This window comes from Schistocerca cancellata, chromosome 7, assembly GCF_023864275.1.
Source record: "Schistocerca cancellata isolate TAMUIC-IGC-003103 chromosome 7, iqSchCanc2.1, whole genome shotgun sequence".
Classification (NCBI taxonomy): Eukaryota; Metazoa; Arthropoda; class Insecta; order Orthoptera; family Acrididae; genus Schistocerca; species Schistocerca cancellata.
Window position 1 is genome coordinate 269,369,190 of NC_064632.1, and position 18,529 is coordinate 269,387,718.

Consider the following 18,529-nt stretch of genomic DNA (forward strand, 5'->3'; position numbering starts at 1 on the left):
AGATCGAGATGTGCTAAAATCGGTGCTGTCGTTAGTGCGTTTTTCACTTTTAAAAATTCTTCATTGGCTTGTTGATCCAATACCTATGGCGTGTTTCTTCCAGTCAATGCACATAGGTGTGGTGTTGCGAGAGAGTCGATCAAAATTATTTTTTTATAGAATCCGATGAGACCTAGAAATCCTCTGAGAGTTTTCTTATTATATGGAGTACAAAATTCTTTCATTGCCGTTAGTTTTTCTGGGTCGGGCATTACCCCTTTCTCTGAAATTATGTGTCCTAGAAATTTGATCTCTCGCCTTCCAAATTTCGATTTTGTTATATTTACTGTGACACCATGCTGTTTCATAATATGTAAAAACTGATTTAATGTGTCGTTGTGATGTTCCCAAGAGGGTTCTGCTATAATCACATCATCAACATAACAAGTAATTTTTTGTAAAATTTCAGGACTGAGTATAGTATTAAATCCCCTAATAAACGCTGCTGATGATATGTTTAAACCAAATGGCAATCGTTTAAACTGGTAACATCTACCGAATACGATAAATGGTGTAAATTTTCTACATTCTGGGGCCAATTCTATTTGCCGGAAATTACTCCGTAAATCAGTTGATGAAAATATCTTAACACCGTGGAAGTTTTGTATCAATTCCTCTCATTTTTCTGGGCGATCTGTCTCAGCGATTATAATTGTGTTGATCTGTCTGGAATCAAGCATTAACCTGATGCTCCCATCTCGTATGTAGCGGGCTGTTATATGTGGAGGTAGTTCGTTCAATAATATCATCATCTAACATTTTAGATATCTCCTGGAATACTTTATTCCTGTAGCTTAATGGGATTGTATAGGGTGGCACTCTAAATGGTTTGTGCTGTTTTACTTCAAACTTGTACTGAAAGTGTTTAATACTACCGGTCTTAGGTAAAAATACCTCTGCTTTATCTCGTAAAATTTCCTGTAATTCTCTTTTACTGTGTTCCGAAATACCTGGAACTTCTTGCAATTTTTCATAGATTTCTTTATGGACTTCTAACATGAGTTGAGGCGATTCCCCCTTTTGTGCTTACCATTCTAATTCTTCATCCACTTTATCTCGTATCATTCTTAATTGTTTGTTTATAACTGGTATTTCCTCTAATTTTAGCTTTTGCTCAAAGAGAAGGGTGACATTCCCGAATTTTACGCTACCTATCCCCATATCTATTATCGCTCGTTTCTCATTTAAAAAATCTGCACCTATAATCAAATCTACAGTTAGTTTAGGTATAATCACGAAGTTAGCTTCGATCTTTTGGCCTTGACACGAAAGAGTTAACCTTGTTTGTCTCGTAACTTCCGAAGCATTGTTTCTAATTGGACCTCTTACTTTAATCTTACGTGTTTTCAGAACTGGCAATTCCTCATTGGCATTACACTGCATGAATAAATTTTCTGAGATCGCAGTCACTTCACTTACGCTATCAATTACAATATTGACTGGGATATGCTTTACCATGGCCTTCACAATTGGTTGAATTTGAAAGGGTTGGTTCTGTTCTTCTTCTTCTTGCATCTACGAATCCTCCACTGATACATACATGAGTCTTTTCAGGAATTTCCCTTGTGAATTCGAACTTTCTGTAGGATAAGCTTCGACTGCTACCTCTCTCTCTTTTATTTCCTCTTCTCAATTTCTTCCTTCATTTACGCTTTCTTCAACATCCTCTGCTTTTTCCTCATCCTCGTCTATCTTCTCCTTCTTCGTCGCTACTTCCACATAATCGCATCTAAATGCTCTAATTATCGTTTCATAACTTCCTTCATTATATACGTTGGATTGTGTGCCCACTAGTAACGTATTTTCAACTTCTGTCGACTGCGCATTATCCTCATTGAATTCGCTTTCGCTGGTTTCCATCTCAAATAGCTCTGCAATACTCATTACTTCGTCCTGTCCTCCTACATTCGTTGTGCGTGCCTCTGGTAATTCATCTTCCTCGTCAGTATTCTCCCAATTAATTTCGTCCCAACACGATATTGTTATTTTCCTGTCTTCGTTTTCATCTGGTCCCTGCGGATTTGTTTCTTCCTTCTTCTCTTCTCGTGATAAGGTATTTACTTCTCTGTTCAAGGTACTGCAATTGTCCTGGGTCGGTGCGTCATTCCCTTTGGCACGGGCGCTTAGCTGCCAATTCGAACGTTTTTCGGGGTTTGGTGGTCTTACCTCCACCTCTTCTATCTGCATTCTCTTTTCTTGCTCCGCTTGTTGATATTGGTTTCTTTGTTGATAATTTGTCGGTCTATTGGCGCTCCAATACCCGTTCCAGTTGTCGTTATTCCCTCTGTAATAGTTGTTGCCCTTACTGGGTGAATTATAGTTATTGCCATAGTCTCTTCTAAATCCATAACCGGTTCTTTGTTGAAATCTATTGTCGTTTCTTGGTGCGAAGTTATCACGTGGTTCGTAATTATTGTTTGTTCGTACTGTGTCTTGTGGATTCCACTGCTTTTTGCTTTCGTTTTCACGTGCGCTTCGTCTTTTTCTTGCGTCATCTTCCGAAAATGTGAACTCTAGTCACCTTAGAATACCTTTAAATGCTTCGACGTCATTGCCTCCACGCCCTACTAATGATTGCTGGTATTTCAATGGTAAATTCATCGCGCATAATTTAATCAACTCTCCGTCACTGTATGGTACATCTAAGCATTGATTTTTCTTTGTCATTAATTCGAAAGATATCACGGGAATCTGCTCTCCTGAATTTTCAAAATATGGGTTCTGTAATAATTCGTACTTCACTCTGTTCTGTGCTTCGCTGGACCAATATCGTGAGAGAAACTTCTCTCTGAAATCTTCGTACGATCGGCATGTCGCTGCAACATTCTGCATGGTTTCTGCGAGTGTTCCTGACATGTGTGCACATATCAAGTCTAATTTGTGTGCTAGCGTCCAGTGTTCTGTTAATCCTACTCGGAATTAATCAATAAAAGTTCGTGGATGTAATGAGTTTCTTCTCGAAAGTGTTGAAATTTTCTGACTGTGAGGAAATGATCATTGTCGTACTTCGTCACAGTTCCATATAAAATTCGCGATTCTTCGCCACTGTTGTTTCTGATCATTTCTCCCGTCGTTCTTTCCGGTTGTGGTAGATCCATTGTAATTTTCGCCTACCCTTGCGTAGTATCGTTGGAGTGGTACGCAATAATTTTCTTCCATCGGTTGTGAACGTGAAGCTGAATGCATTGCACTGTACTCTTCGCGACCTGGCTTTTCATTGTCAGGTATTCGTTCGGTATCTTGTTTGGCTACACTTGCCGCTTCATTGCACGATCCAAACTGTCTTGAAACATACATTTGTGGTTCTGCATGTGTTTGTGGTGACGTTTGTTCATCAAGAATTTCGAAACGTGTTTGTTGCGGTGCAGGCTGTCTGATTTCACGTATGTTATTTTCCACCTGTGATTGGACTCGAAAATGCATGATATCTTCGTTAATTGCTTGTTTTTCCGGTGCTGTTACAGATACGGATGTGGTTGCAGACTCAGTGCTTGTTCGATCCTGTTCACTACGCTCTTCAATGGTTTGCAACAACTCTGTTCGCAATTTCTGAAATTGTTGCTTCGTTTACGCTTCTATTTTGACTATGCGGTTATCATATCTTTTCAGCGCTGCATTTGTGATACGTTTGAGTAGCACACTGTTTTCAACAATTTCACGCGCTGTACCTGCTGCTTGTCCAGTAATTACGTTTATCTGTTTCTCTAGATTCTTGACTTCTCCCTGGGTGTTGTTACGTAATGTTTTGATCTCGTCCTGAGTGTCATTACGCGATGTTTGTATGTCCGCTTGTACCTTGTCAATGTCTGTTCTCAATTGATTGTGACCTGTTATTAAGTTTCCTATCACTTCTCGAGATTCTTTTGCCTTGTCTTCAATATGATTTTGGTGTAACTGAAATTTTTTGTTTTTTGTTTTGTTCTTTAATCTCACGCATTGGTTTCGTGGTTTCTGCAATTTGTTCCCGCATTTGTTCCGTCGTTTCTGCATTCTGAATTTTAATTTGGTTCACAATTTCTCTATTTTGCCTTGTCATGTTTTCCGTCATTTGTTGTAATAATTCTGCCAGATTGGTGGGTCCTACTACGTTTTCTTCCATCGTCCTACACTCTGTATTTTCTCCCGAGTGTTGGTTTGCAACCGATTGCCTTGAACTGTGCGGTGACTCGTTTCTGCTCGAATTCCTTGTACTCTGTTGTGAGGGAGCTATGATTACTTCTATTGTGGGTTCTACGTATTAAAGACGCAAGCTAGAATCCTCATCGACTGTCTCTCTACTTTCCTGCTCCTCTGTCGTATGCTGACCTACGTTTTCTGTGCCTTGGCGTACATTATCCTCGTTATGGTGCGTTATCTGTCCTATTTCTCGCGATACTGCATCGTCTGTTGTACTGTCCTCTATTATCCGTCCATCTTCATGTTGGATCTCTACCTCAATTCGGTCAAGGTCTCGACCTGCCATTGTTAATCTTTCCGAATCCCTTATTTTCTGTTTTAAAAGCAATTCACGGGCCCTACTTCGAGTCAACATGCGCTCATACGATCTCACACGTTTCATAAACTTTTTGCACACACGACCTGACAATCCATTCACTTACTTTTTGGGTCAGAACCAACTTGTCAACGATGTATCCGCCACCAGTGTGCTTGCATTGGAGAGAAAACTTAATTCTAACAATATTAAAATTCACAACTTAATTATGCTATTGTCTCTGCTAGAATGTCTCACGTTCTATTGAATACTTTCTTACTATCTATCGCTGCAGCTACTGTTTTCGACTATTTATAACTTTAGGAAAAAATTTTTTACTACGAAAATTTTTCAACAAGATATTTTTCTGACCTAGTTAGGCATGTGGTCGCCCTTCAATCATGGTATTTTACCATCCTGGCAGGGTCGCCATTCTCTAACATTCTGCGTGGTGTATGTCTGTCCTAAGTCGTGTCTCCCTACCACTTTCACGCAACGACACTCTGAGCTTGGTTTTTAGGGAATTGAATAGTTTGAACCTGGGACCTGTTGCTGGTAAGGAGACGCCAGACCACACATAACATGTAGAGTTATGAAGAGTTAAGTGAGACTAGCGATGATATAACCAAATACTTAGTGATTTCAGCGTCAGCTCCACTGCACTCCCTGTAAAAGAATCTTAATACTAACTAAATTTAGTGGAAGGGGTTCAAGGCTTTCCTACTTTTAGTTACCTGGTAAAATAACGTCGAAAAAGCAGTCAAGTTTACCATTGGAAATTTTATTCTACTCACAAAATATTGTTTATAAATTGCACTATTGATAAAAGGAAATATTTTAATACAGCATGATAAAAACCAACTGCATTCAACAAAAATGTGAACGAATATTCCCTGAGTGGGTTTCCAAGTTCTACAATGGATCGAAGGATGACCTATGCCATATCACATCTATAATCTAGGTTTAAATTAAGTTTCACAAAAGAGAAAACTATCAAAATGGTCTACAGTGACCCTCAAATATCTTTAATTACTTATCTAACTTGTCGTAAATTACAGTAGCTGATGTGGCTTCTCAATAATTATATAACAGAAAAATCATCGCGTTTCAGATTTTAACTTACGTAGCAAATGTGAATACCATGAGCTTCAATGGATGATCGACACTAGTATTACGTAAAAAGGGGATGTAACAGATGAGACTTCTGCAGTTCTGAGTGAAGCCTTATGCGCTCAAAAATGTGGCATCGCGTGCATTCATTACCTTGTCGGTGTTCGTCAGGGGGCGGCGGCGGCCGGCGCAGCTCTATACAGCTCGCCGTCTTGGAAGCAACTCTCTCCTAACTTCTCCTTACTACAATTACCGAAGTTGGTTTAAAAAAAAAAACTGTCTGGCTGTGTTTTCCTCTGACCAATCAGGGTCTCAATGTTAACCTTAAGCTCTGCCTACAAAAATTCTGTCTATCCAATGAGAAACGTTATACTTTTCGTGGTGGGGCAATGTTTTTAAAGTTTGCAACGTAACAGAGATGCAAAAAAGTCTCATGCCAAAACTTGCAGCTGGTGTGGCCCTTTTAGTGTTATCATAAGATCTATACTGTTCTTCTGGAGGGCTCCATCTTTTAACATGGGCTGGGGGGTGGTCCTGGCGGTTACTTTACGTGGTAGGGCAATGTTTTTAACGTTTGCAACGTAACAGAGAAGCGAAAAAGGCTCACGCTAAGACTTGCGGCTGGTGTGGCCATTTTAGTGCTATCGTATGATCTACACTGTTTTTCTGGAGGGCTCTAGCTTTTAACATGGGCTGGGGGGTGGTCGTGGCGGTTAGCTGGTGACGTGGGTGTCCGTCCCTTATCGTAGGGCCTTCTAGCTTAACACGGTTCTGCTCTCGGCTTCTGTTCTTTTTTTCCCCTCGGAACTGCGTCTGTCTCACAGTGGGAAGGTATGACATGCATTTACGCATTCTTGTGTTAGTCTGTGGTATTCCATTTGCTCACTCGTTACTCGTATTACTTTGGTTAATTTAATGTCACGATTTATTCGGAGCTATGTGACATACTACTGGATTTGCTTATCATGTCAGGGTTTTCATGGAGAATGTTGGATTTGCCTGACACCTTACGATCCCTTTCACTCACGTTAGCAAGTTCATGGTGTTGCATTTCCCGAAAAAGTAGTACCTACAAAAATACGGATCGTTTTTGATTGAGAATGCCCGCCAAATATTAAGTCTGTCGGTACCTAATGGAGTCACAGTTTTTAACCACCGAGCTGCTCAATACGCCACGCGGACTTTATGTCTTTTCTCGTCACAAAATTCACTTAAAAATTCCGAAATTTCTACACACACATCGGAATAATTATGCCGTCACTGTACCACGCTTTTGATGTAAGAAACACTGCTAGATACGGCAACTTGTCATTTCCATCGGAACTACTACCACACACGTCCGAACTGTTTCATGCCTAGGCTCCGACTCCTCTTTAGAATACTCTAAGTCTTCTCTACCAGCAGAAAAAGGCGCGCGAAGAATATTGCTTTACCATTGGTCAGTTCACTCAACATCCAATAGCAAAACAACATTATCCCGCGTCAATCCACGCTTTTCATCAATAACCAATCGCAAAATAGTAAACCTAACGACTTCACTTTTTACCGACGTAATTATCTAATATGCTGAAGTTTTGTTAATGCATAAAGTTATTTACTATTGTTATTTATACCTGAATTAACTTTCCCTTTACCATAAACTTAATTTACAAATCTATTCTACAAAAATCCCCTTTGTCCATATCCATACTTCTTCGAAATGTTCCCACACTAAATCCCACTACATAACTCGTTGAACAATTATCTTCACATTAACCTTAAACCACACTCACACATCATTCATACTGCTAAAACACATTTATAACATTTGACACACACAAAAAGACATAATAACACTTTATGAAAATACTAGAACAGTTTATGAGAAACATTCTATTACTTTAGTGCATTCTAGTGGGCACAATCGAAACTAAATCAGTCCCCTACCTAATATTGTCCTCTATCGGCTGATGCATAAACTACATGCGCGTCCAGTCTCGCGTCACCATCTGTCACTATCCAGCTCTGCGACACATCTCCCACTTAACCGCCTCCAATGCAGGATCGTTATACAGCACTACGCCTCACACAGTTACACCGAGAACTTGAATTCTTCTCCATAAACTCTTCTTCGTATGGAAATAGCGTCCATTTATTTTAAGTGTGAGAAAAACTTGATGAATGGCCGATATCGCAGCTGCCTCAAAATTGACATTCACTTCTTTAGCACACCACTCAGGGACTACCTGTTTTATCAGACGAAACAAACGAACATATGTGTATTTCTTCTTATTAGGTAGTATCGCAAATACAGTAGGAAGAATGTTTGTTTCTTTATTCGGGCCTCCTAAGTCTACTTGTATGGTGCAGATTTATGAAAACTGCTTGCTGCCGCTCTTAAATGTTCCATCCATAAAAAAATGGGCACGTGTTTTTAAACTTTCTTTTCCTTTGCTTCCACTAAAAATCATTATTCTCTCCTCTAATCTATCGTCTTCTAGAAGAAAACTACTACCATCTCCCATTTTTAATAGATCTTCATGAAGATCAGTTTTGTAAGAGTTCTTAGGCTGCTGTTGGTTCCCCCGCGCTTTACTTCGTCGACTAAGCTTGGTTCTCTTCATAGATTCTGAAGTAGGTATCACTGTAACGAAGTCATAACCTTTATTATGCATCCTCGTACACCTCCGATAACTGTAGTTTCTTCTCAAGACCTTCTTTCCACCCTTTACACTCTCTTTCTCACTTCCTGAGCCGCATCGTCAGGTGGTCCACAGAAATGTTCTAATACGCCCAACACTTCTCCTTTCTTCGAAAGCAGATTTCTCTTGCAATGATCCGCTTTTCGGCGAAAGCACATCCATGTAACAACACCTTCTTTAGATTCCCTCTGTTTAAGATACGCGTAACCATTGTATTGAGCAGGAGGTCTGCCCTTGTTCGTTGTAATAACTTCAGTACCGATGGTCACGTTAGGAATTTCAAAAGCAAACTGAGCGTAAGGACTTATGTTGCGACCAGTGTGCAGGTTCGGTGAGTGGACAAAGCCCACGGGGTCGAGCGGCGGGGGAGGAGGAGGAGGAGGAGGAAGAGGAGGGGGAGGCAAGGGGCCCAACCCTTCGGAGCAGGTGAAATCGCGTCAAATGTCCTGCGTGGCAAATGTCCGCACACCAGTGAGTACAGTTCGTAGCTCCTAGAGAGGGTTTCTGCTGATAGGAAGTAGGTCGAATTCGAACTTCCCTGTGCTAAATTCAAGGCATGTTTAAGTATTTCAGCTTAACTGAAGCGTGTGTAGTTATGTATTTTCGGAATTTGGCATAATTATTTTGTTAAAAATCGGCGATGATGGTGGTTGAAATTAAAAGTGTCGAAGTTGCTTTTTCTTTTCAGACAGTCATGGATATGTAGATGAAATGATTGAATTATTGTGTTCCACTTCCCGTTTGTGTGTTTTTCCTTTTTAATCGAGTGGTTCTACAATTTTTGCGAATTATTTACTTCAACTTTTTTATTCAGGCACCAGGCATGTGTATTCATAGGTTGTGCATCAAATTCACTAATGAAATAAATGTGCTACGTAAAAGATAAACTCTGCGTCCTTTACCTATCTCATTGATGCCAGTTTTAAAATTAATTTTCTATTCCCTGTTTTTTTATGTTAATTTGCTTGCTTGTGATGAACAAAAATGCGAGGAAAAATCAAAGTGAAAGGTGTACTGTCTTAAACTTAAGAAATTATCATTTAATTAAACAAGCTCTTTGATATAGGACATACAGTGCTGATCCTCTTGTTAGTGTCTTTAAAAAATTGCCTTCTTATAATTAAATTATTAATTTAATTAAACTGATATTTCCAGTTTGGTCTTTTCTTAATTGTTAGGAAGGGCTTGAGCTGGTGGCGACCCTGTAATTTTTAAATTTATAATTGTCCTTGTGAGGTGGTTTAACAAGAATTTGCGCACAAGGATTACATCTCTATTATTCTTGGTACGTAGCGTACCTTGTCTAGGATCCGTTTACAGTTCTACATATATACTTTACCACGTTATCAAAAGAAATTCTGCGTCTCAGGTTATCAAATAAGTTTTAAAACAACAAAAATGAACTCGCACAAACACGAAAACACACACATACACACACACACACACACACACACACACACACACACATGGAGAGAGAGAGAGAGAGAGAGAGAGAGCTTGATCAACTGCATTATAATTCCAGCTTCTACAACAATTGTATGTGTAGTTGGTAACCATTTATACTGACGGCTGTCAAGGGTATCAACACATTTTACGGCCATTCTTTTTCCAGTTTAACCAACTTCGAAAGAAGACAGTGTGTTTCACTTCCGGGTCTTGGATATGTGTCTGACGTCCTGCGTTTCTCCACAGTCACAGTGTTGTGGAGGCATGACGTGGATTCTATGGAGCTATTGTTTGTAGCAGCCTTGGCTGTGTCCAGTAGTATTCATTACGAGCCGTCTCTTGTTACCCTACAGTCTGTTACGTAAGAAAGGGGTCGGTATTATACACAGATTGTAAAGGATCTCGCCTTAGTTCTTTCACAACCCAATAGCGGGAGACCATGTCCTTTATGCAAAATCCATAAAGGATTTATTGGGGTATTTCTCAAAACTGATTTCTGGCAATTTGCACATGTGTAACGACGATTTAAATTCACGGGAGACGTTACAGATGTATCAACGGTATTTCATGCCTATCGCCAAGCTTTGGTTCGTCGACAAAAATTAAGATTGGATACTGCACGACGAGAAAGACCCTAAGCACAGCAGCAGGCTTTGCAGCGACTGGAAAAAAGAGAAACTTGTGCAAGTACTGGATTAGCCATAATAGTCGCCTGGCACTAATCCTATTGAAAATATATGGTCTCACATCAAAAAGAGGTTACAAGGAAAAATGATCTCCGCTTTTTCGAAACATCTCTCAACGCATATTCGGCGCATTTGGGTGTCTCTTTCACGTGACTACGTGGAAAACGTGGTATCAAGCATGCCTCTGTGATGCGAAGCATTATCGACGCTGTGGTGACAAGATATATTATTAATTGTAATTCCATTTTTCTCATGTTTATACATGATGTATGTGTATCTGTTAGTTTGTTGTCAGACACATTTTTCTACTGACTAACCCGACTACGATCTTACTTAACGGACTGTTCGTTGTGAAGAGGAGAATAAGTGCTTACAGAAGATGCTGGGAACGCCGAGTTAATGGAGCTTTGTGAGCGATTTATCAGACCGCGAAACGCACGTAGCAGCTCTACCTGGGGGATGGTAGCAGCACAGATTTCAAAGCGCTGCCTTAGCTCTTCCAGTATACACACTCTTCTTATTTGTACAGCCGTCGTTTCAGCCGCCAGAATTGTTACAACTCACAGGGGAAGAAATTAGGCGATCTTAAAATTATAACATTTTTCTTTCTTTGCTGACCCCTCTTCACTGAACAATTCACGAACTCGCACCAACGTTGCTCATACTTTGTGCGCTGTTGCAGCAACTTGCTGAAAATGTCCATGTGATATTACATCATTCTTCATATGTTTCCAAAACAGATCAAACAGATTCAGAATTTACCAGACAGTATTAACGCTTTACATGTCTGTTTTATTTCGGTAACCGTTCACTTGTCTAATATTTTCAACCGAGAAAATTGTTCATCCACACAATTTTTTAACCTGTCTTGCTATAAATCCTACACCCTTCGCCAGTGTTCCAAGTTAGGTTGTTTTAACTTTTTGCTATCTCTTTTGGTCGTAGGAAGCAAGAATTTCTCAAAGGCAGCCCATTCAAAGACAGCTAAAGTCTATACAGTATAGCCAAGTTGTTTTAATGAACATCCTAATGGAAACAGTACCGATCATATTTTAATTAGCGCTTTCGTTTCAGAACGTTCCGTTACTTGTACACAGACTTGGCAAGCAGTTAGTTGCAGGCGAAAGTCTCGAAATATTAATAAGCTCAGTACTTACCTTCGTAACTTTATAGAAACTACGTAAACAGTCGGTGCAAGGAAGATGGTAAATTGAAAGAAGTGACAGAGAAACAGAACTCTCGTAAGAAGAGGTAGTCAGCTTATGTAAGGCTTGCTTCCAAGAAGTAACGAGTTTGCTCACTGAGAGCTACGTTTCTTTGCCGCACTAAGAAGAGAACCTTACATTAAATGTAAGGATATGCATTGAACAAAGTATTATCACTGCAGCAGAAATATTAAAAGCGATGGCGACCAAAAGCACATTTTTAGCAGATAATAGTGATTGAAGTTTATTTTTTAATTCCGTGGAGGTCACCACAATATTTAACCATAGAATTTTAAACTTCCTGGCAGATTACATGGAAAAACAGACTTTTAGACTCATTTTGACACATTGTTAAAAAATTGGATAGTTCAGTTATGAGCAAATGTACTAAATGCATAGTGCATAAATTTTTATGTTTGTTTTAATAAAAGTAATAGAAACGGGACAGATCATATTTTAATTGCACTTTCATCTGAAGAAATTCGATTATATGGTACACTGAGCAAAGAATTTGTTGCAGGTAGATGAACCGCTAGTGGCATGTCATGAAGAGTCAAGAGGCTAATAATTTTTCCTGGAACGCTCCTGTCGCTGTTACCTTTGTCTGAGAGCAGACGCATCCCCTAAAGCAACATTAGCGATTGACAGTGGATCCTGGTGCCAGTGTATAGGCTATTCATGCTAATGTACTGCAACAAGCTGTGAGCTTAACTGCTCTGCCCGCAAGGTTATTGACCATTAATGGTACCCAATGCCATCCTTTACGATGCTGTGGAGAAGTATTGCTATTAGCATAACCTGGTCGTTAGATGTTATGCGCTGCCATCTGATTACTATTTTTAAACTATATGGGCATTATAAAGCCTTTCTTTTGCCGGCCGGTGTGGCCGAGCGGTTCTAGGCGCTTCAGTCTGGACCGCCACGGTCGCAGGTTGGAATCGTGCCTCGGGCATGGATGTGTGTGATGTCCTTAGGTTAGTTAGGTTTAAGTAGTTCTAAGTACTAGGTGACTGTTGACCTCAGAAGGTAAGTCCCATGGTGCTCAGAGCCATTTGAACCATTTCATAAAGCCTTTTTCCTGCTATGCACATTTTCTTCTGGTCTATAATCGAGCGACACAACCCCGACGCCCCTTCGCGACTTGTTCGGGTGCACGATCTATCTTCGACCTGAAATTTTTGTATCCCGGAATGAAACTTTCAAGACCACCACACTGGCGTGGCGCTGGCAGCTGGTGACAGAACGTGAAATGTGTGGGCACTAGTTAATCAACTGACAGTCTATTGTTGGCTGGTCGATTGTACTTGTTGGACATGGGTGACACGTTTCCGATGGACACAGTGCTTTCAAGTTACTGGAAATAGATAACATTATCATCGTCTTCCTTATAGGCCTGTATCGCTGACGTCAATCTCTTTTATAATGAAAGAAATGTTTTGCGATGGCATATTGTGATCGTTAAGGAAAAAATAAAGAAGAAACTCCTGAGTAGGGAATAACGTGGACTCCACGAACAGCTGTCTTGTGAAACTGAATTCGTTCTGCTCGTCGACAAGATCCAGAGGGTAGTAAATAACGGCGACCAATGTTCCTTGGCATATGGAAGGCATTCAATCCAGTTCTGAATTGACATCAAGGAATCTAAAAACACGATCTTATGAAACATAGTACTATCTTTGTGACTGGATTCAGCAGATAGAACTCGTCACGTAGTTCTTAATGGGGTGAAGTCGTTGAACGTAAAGTAATTCCGGGAGTATCCCAAGGTAGAATTTCAGAACAGTGACTGTCAAAGATACGTGCATGTGGTCTGGTTTAGCGTAGGACACCAAGTTCGGTTAGGCGTTCGTATCGACAGTTAGCCATTACAGTCAGGTTTGTCTCTTTGGTATGCGATTGGAGGCGGTTGCCGCGACCTATGTTATCCCGTTATAGAGTAATGGAAGCCTCACTCGCTCGTCGGAACATAGAGTGCAGCGTGAACTTAAAAAAAGGGTTATTTGAGTTACAACAGGCAGTTATTTTGTGGTGCTAATAAGAGTGTGCCGGATAGCAGTGTAAATGACACGTTCAGTATACATTTAAGCCAGTTCGCGCTTGTTATGAACTTGTCAGTAAGCTGTACTATGCCGGCTGCAGTGGCCGAGCGGTTCTAGGCGCTTCAGTCTGGAACCGCGCGACCGCTACAGTCGCAGGTTCGAATCCTGCCTCGGGCATGATTGTGTGTGATATGCTTAGGTTAGTTAGGTTTAAGTAGTTCTAGGCGAATGATGACTTCAGATGTCAAGTTCCATAGGGCTCAGACCAATTTGAACCATTTTTGAGCTAGAATATATTTCAAACGACCTAACTCCCATGTATAAAACAAACTGAAACGTCTGATTACCTTACAAATGAGTTTATTGTTAAATCTTTGACGTTAAGAATGTAATCGAGAAAAAAATCGGAAAGCTTTGAAATTACGCTTAAAGTTTGTTGGAAGTCACTAAATACTCTCAGTATGAAATACTGCATGAAAATAGTCTGGGTAATTTGCACTTCATTTTAAGCAGAAGGAAGTTTTCCACACATCTGAATTTTTATGGTGTCATATCTCCTGATCTACTCGTCGTACACTGATACGAGATAAATTTTCAAATACATTGAGTGAAAGGGGTAACAGTATGGATGACTGACTGACATGTAACATCAATCAAAACGGCCTTGTTGTTCTGTTACTGCGAACGGCTGAAAGCAAGAGGAAACTACAGCCGTGAACTTCCCGAGGGCATGTAGTTCTGCTATATACTTGAATGATGATGGGACAATCTTGGGTAAAATATTCCGAGGATTAAAAAGTCCCCCATTCGGATCTCCGGGCGGAGACTACTCAGGAAGGTATCGTCTTCGCGAGAAAGAAAACTGGCATTCTACGGATCGGAGCGTGGAATGTTAAATATCTCAATCGGCAAGGTAGACTGGAAAATTTAGAAAGGGAACCGGATAGGTTGAGGTTAGATATAGTGGATATTAGTGAAGTTCGGGAACAGGACTTCTCGTCAGGCGAACACAGGTTTATAAATACAAAGTCAAATAGGGGTAATGCAGGAGTTGGCTTAACAATGAATAAGAAAATAGGAATGCGGGTAAGCTACTATGAACACCACACTGAACGCATTGTCGTAGTCAAGATAGACACGAAGCCCACGCCTACCACAGAGTACAAGACTGCAAGACAACCAATTCCGCAGCTGATGAAAAGGTTGAGGAAATGTATAATGAGATGAAAGAAATTATTCAGATATTTACAGGAAACCAACATTTAATTGTGGCGAGGGACTGGAATTTGACAGTGGGAAAGGGAAGAGAAGGAAAATTAGTAAGTGAATATGGACTGGGGGAAAGAAATGAAAGAGGAAGTCATCTGGTAGAATTTTGCGCAGAGCATCATCGTTAATATTGGTTTAAGAATTGTGGAAGAAAGCTGTAAACGTGTAAGACACGTGGAGATCCCTGATCATTTAGCTACAATATAGCAGGTAAGCAACTGGAAGCTGTTAATTCCGTAAATTATCTGGGAGTAGGCATGAGCAGTGATTTAAAATGGAATGATCATATAAAGTTGATCGTCGGTAAAGCAGATGCCAGACTGATATTCATTGGAAGAATCCTAAGGAAATGCAATCCAAAAACAAAGGAAGTAGGTTACAGTACACTTGTTCGCCCACTGCTTGAATACTGCTCACCAGTGTGGGATCCGTACCAGATAGGGTTGATAGAAGGGATAGAGAAGATCCAACGGAGAGCAGTGCGCTTCGTTACAGGATCATTTAGTAATCTCGAAAGCGTTTCGGAGATGATAGATAATCTCCAGTGGAAGACTCTGCAGGAGAGACGCTCAGTAGCTCGGTACGGGCTTTTGTTGAAGTTTCGAGAACATACCTTCACCGAGGAGTGAAGCAGTATATTGCTCCCTCCTGCGTATATCTCGCGAAGAGACCATGAGGATAAAATCAGAGAGATTAGAGCCCACACAGAGTCGTACCGACAATCCTTCTTTCCACGAACAATACGAGACTGGAATAGAAAGGATAACCGATAGAGTTACTCAACGTACCCTCCGCCACACACCGTCAGGTGGCTTGCGGAGTATGGATGTAGATGTGGATGTGGAGAGCACGGAAGGTTTCACGTTGATTATTTAATAGTTGGCAGATTTAGGAACCAGATTTTAAATCGTAAGACTTTTCAGGGGCAGATGTGGTCTCTGATCACAATTTATTGTTTATGAACGGAAGAAATTGGAAAAAGGTAGGAGATGGGACCTGGATAAGTTGAAAGAACCAGAGACTGTTAAGAGTATCAGACCGAGCATTATGCAACAGTTGACTTGAATTGTCAGCCACTGTTTTCCTTGGAATTGGAATTACTACATTCTTCTCAAAGTCTGAGGGTTTTTCAGCTGTCTCATATATCTTGCACAGCACACAGAAGCGTTTTGTCATGGCTGGCTCTCACAAGGCTATCAGTAGTTCTGACGGAGTATCGCCTACCCCCGGGACCTTGTTTCGACTGATATCTTTCAGACCTTTCTCAAACTCTTCTCACAGTATCATACCTCCTTTCTCATCTTCAAAGCTTTCCCTTCTCTACTTAGGAATGGTTTCCCACATGAGCTCATGCAGCTGCTTCTCTTTTCCCAAAAGCACTCTTTAGTTGTCCTGGAGGTGGTATCTATATTTGCCCTAGTGAAATATGGTCCTAAATAGTTACATGCCCCTCCATACCACGTCCGCATCACACCACAAGGCAAAGGATGACACGTTGGACGGTTGACATTCCTCGAACCTTCACGGACTGGCGAGAAGCTTTTTATATAGGGCTTCTATAAACGATTCATTTGTTTTCAAACACTGCTGAGCCGAAGAAACTGGTACACCTGCCTAATATCACGTAGGGCCGCGCGAGCACGCAGAAGTGCCACCACACGGCGTAGCATAGACTCGACTAATGTCTGAAGCAGTTACGGATGGGACTGACCCCATGAACCCTGCTGGGCTGTCCATAAATCCGTAAGAGTACGAGGGGGTGTAGATCTCTTCTGAATAGCAAGTTGCTGGGAATCCCACATATGCTCAGTAATGTTCATGTCTGGGGAGCTTGGTGGCCAGCCGATGTGTTTAGACTCAGAAGGATGTTCCTCGGGCAACTCTGTAGCAATTCTGGATGTATGGGCGTCGTATTGTCCTGCTGGAACTGACCCAAGTCCGTCCGAACGTACAGTGGACATGAATGGATGCAGGCGATCAGACAGGACGCTTACGTATGTGTCACCTGTCAGAGTCGTATCAAGACGTATCATGGGCCCAAACAACTCTAACTGCACACGCTCCACGCCATTAGAGAGCCTCCACCTGCTTCAACAGTCACCTGCTGACATGCAGGATCCATAGATTCATGAGTTTGTGTCCATATCCATACACGTCCATCCTCTGGATATAAAATTTGAAACGAGACTCGTCCGACCAGGCTACACGTTTCCAGTCAAAAGAAGTAACGTGTCGGTGTTAACGGGCCCAGGCAAGGCGTAAAGCTTCGTGTCGTGCAGTCATTATGGGTGCAGGAATGGACGTTCTGTTCGGAAAGCCCATATCGTTCTACGCTAACACTTGCTGATAGCCCAGCATTCAATTATGCAGCAATTTGCCGAAGGGTTGCACTTGTGTCACATTGAAAGATGCTCTTCAGTCGTCGTTGGTCCTGTTCTTGCAGGACCTTTTTCCTGCCGCAGCCATGTCGGAGGTTTGATGTTTTACCGAATTCCTGATATTCACGGTAGTCTTGCGACATGGTCGTACGGGAAAATCCCCACTTCATCGCTATCTCGGACATGCTGTGTCCCATAGCTGGTGCGCCGACTATAACACCACGTTCAGAGTCACTTAAATCTTGATAACCTACCATTGTAGCAGCAGTAAAAGATGCAGCAACTGCGCCAGACGCTTATGTTATATAGGAGTTCCCGACTGCAGTGGCGTATTGTGCCTGTTTACTTATCTCTGTATTTGAATACCGATGCCTATACAAGTTTCTTTGGCACTTCACTGTAGTTTTCGCAGCGTTAAATGTACAGATCGATTGATGCTCGGATAGAACGGCAAACTCAACAAGTTTGCATTTTGCTTTTTACAGATGTTCTACGAGTGTTCCTCTGGTCACACCACACACGTCCAAGCGGCAGCCACGTTTGTTTCGCACCTCATTTAGCAACACCCTCTCAGTGGTCATCACTAAAGCATTGATTTGTTCTCTGAGGTGTCCTTGGCAGGGGGGGGGGCGGTTTGGCGGAGTTACGTAAAAAGGGCCTTTAATGATCCCCCAAAGGAAAAAGCCACAAGGCACTAGGTCAGGCGATCTGGAACCCAAGGTAACAGAACCGCATCATATTCACCAATCCAGCCATTCGGAAGTACGTCATTTAGGTAGCGATGAACATTGATGCTCCGATAAGGATGTGCCCCGTCTTGTTGGATGAAGAAATTTTTGGAATCAGCAGTCAGTTATGGAAACCACAAGAACTGCATTACGTCAAGCTAAAAGGTATCCGTCACAGCTTTCCCACGGAAGGAAAATGGTTCTTACAGCATCATCTATGATACAACGAAGTATACATTAACCGTCGCCGTATCTCGTTCACGTGCGGCGATTTCATGAGGACTTTCGACACCCTACACTCTCACACTGTGGCAATGAGTGTTTCCGGATCAATGAATGGTTGCTTCAATGGAACAGGTTTCGCGTACTCCAACACATAAAACAAATTTCTTTCTTTGTCACCATTTTGTACAGGTATTTTGTGTACCAAAAAGAAATATGCCTATAAATAAGAACACAGTCTGATTCCAATGAGGA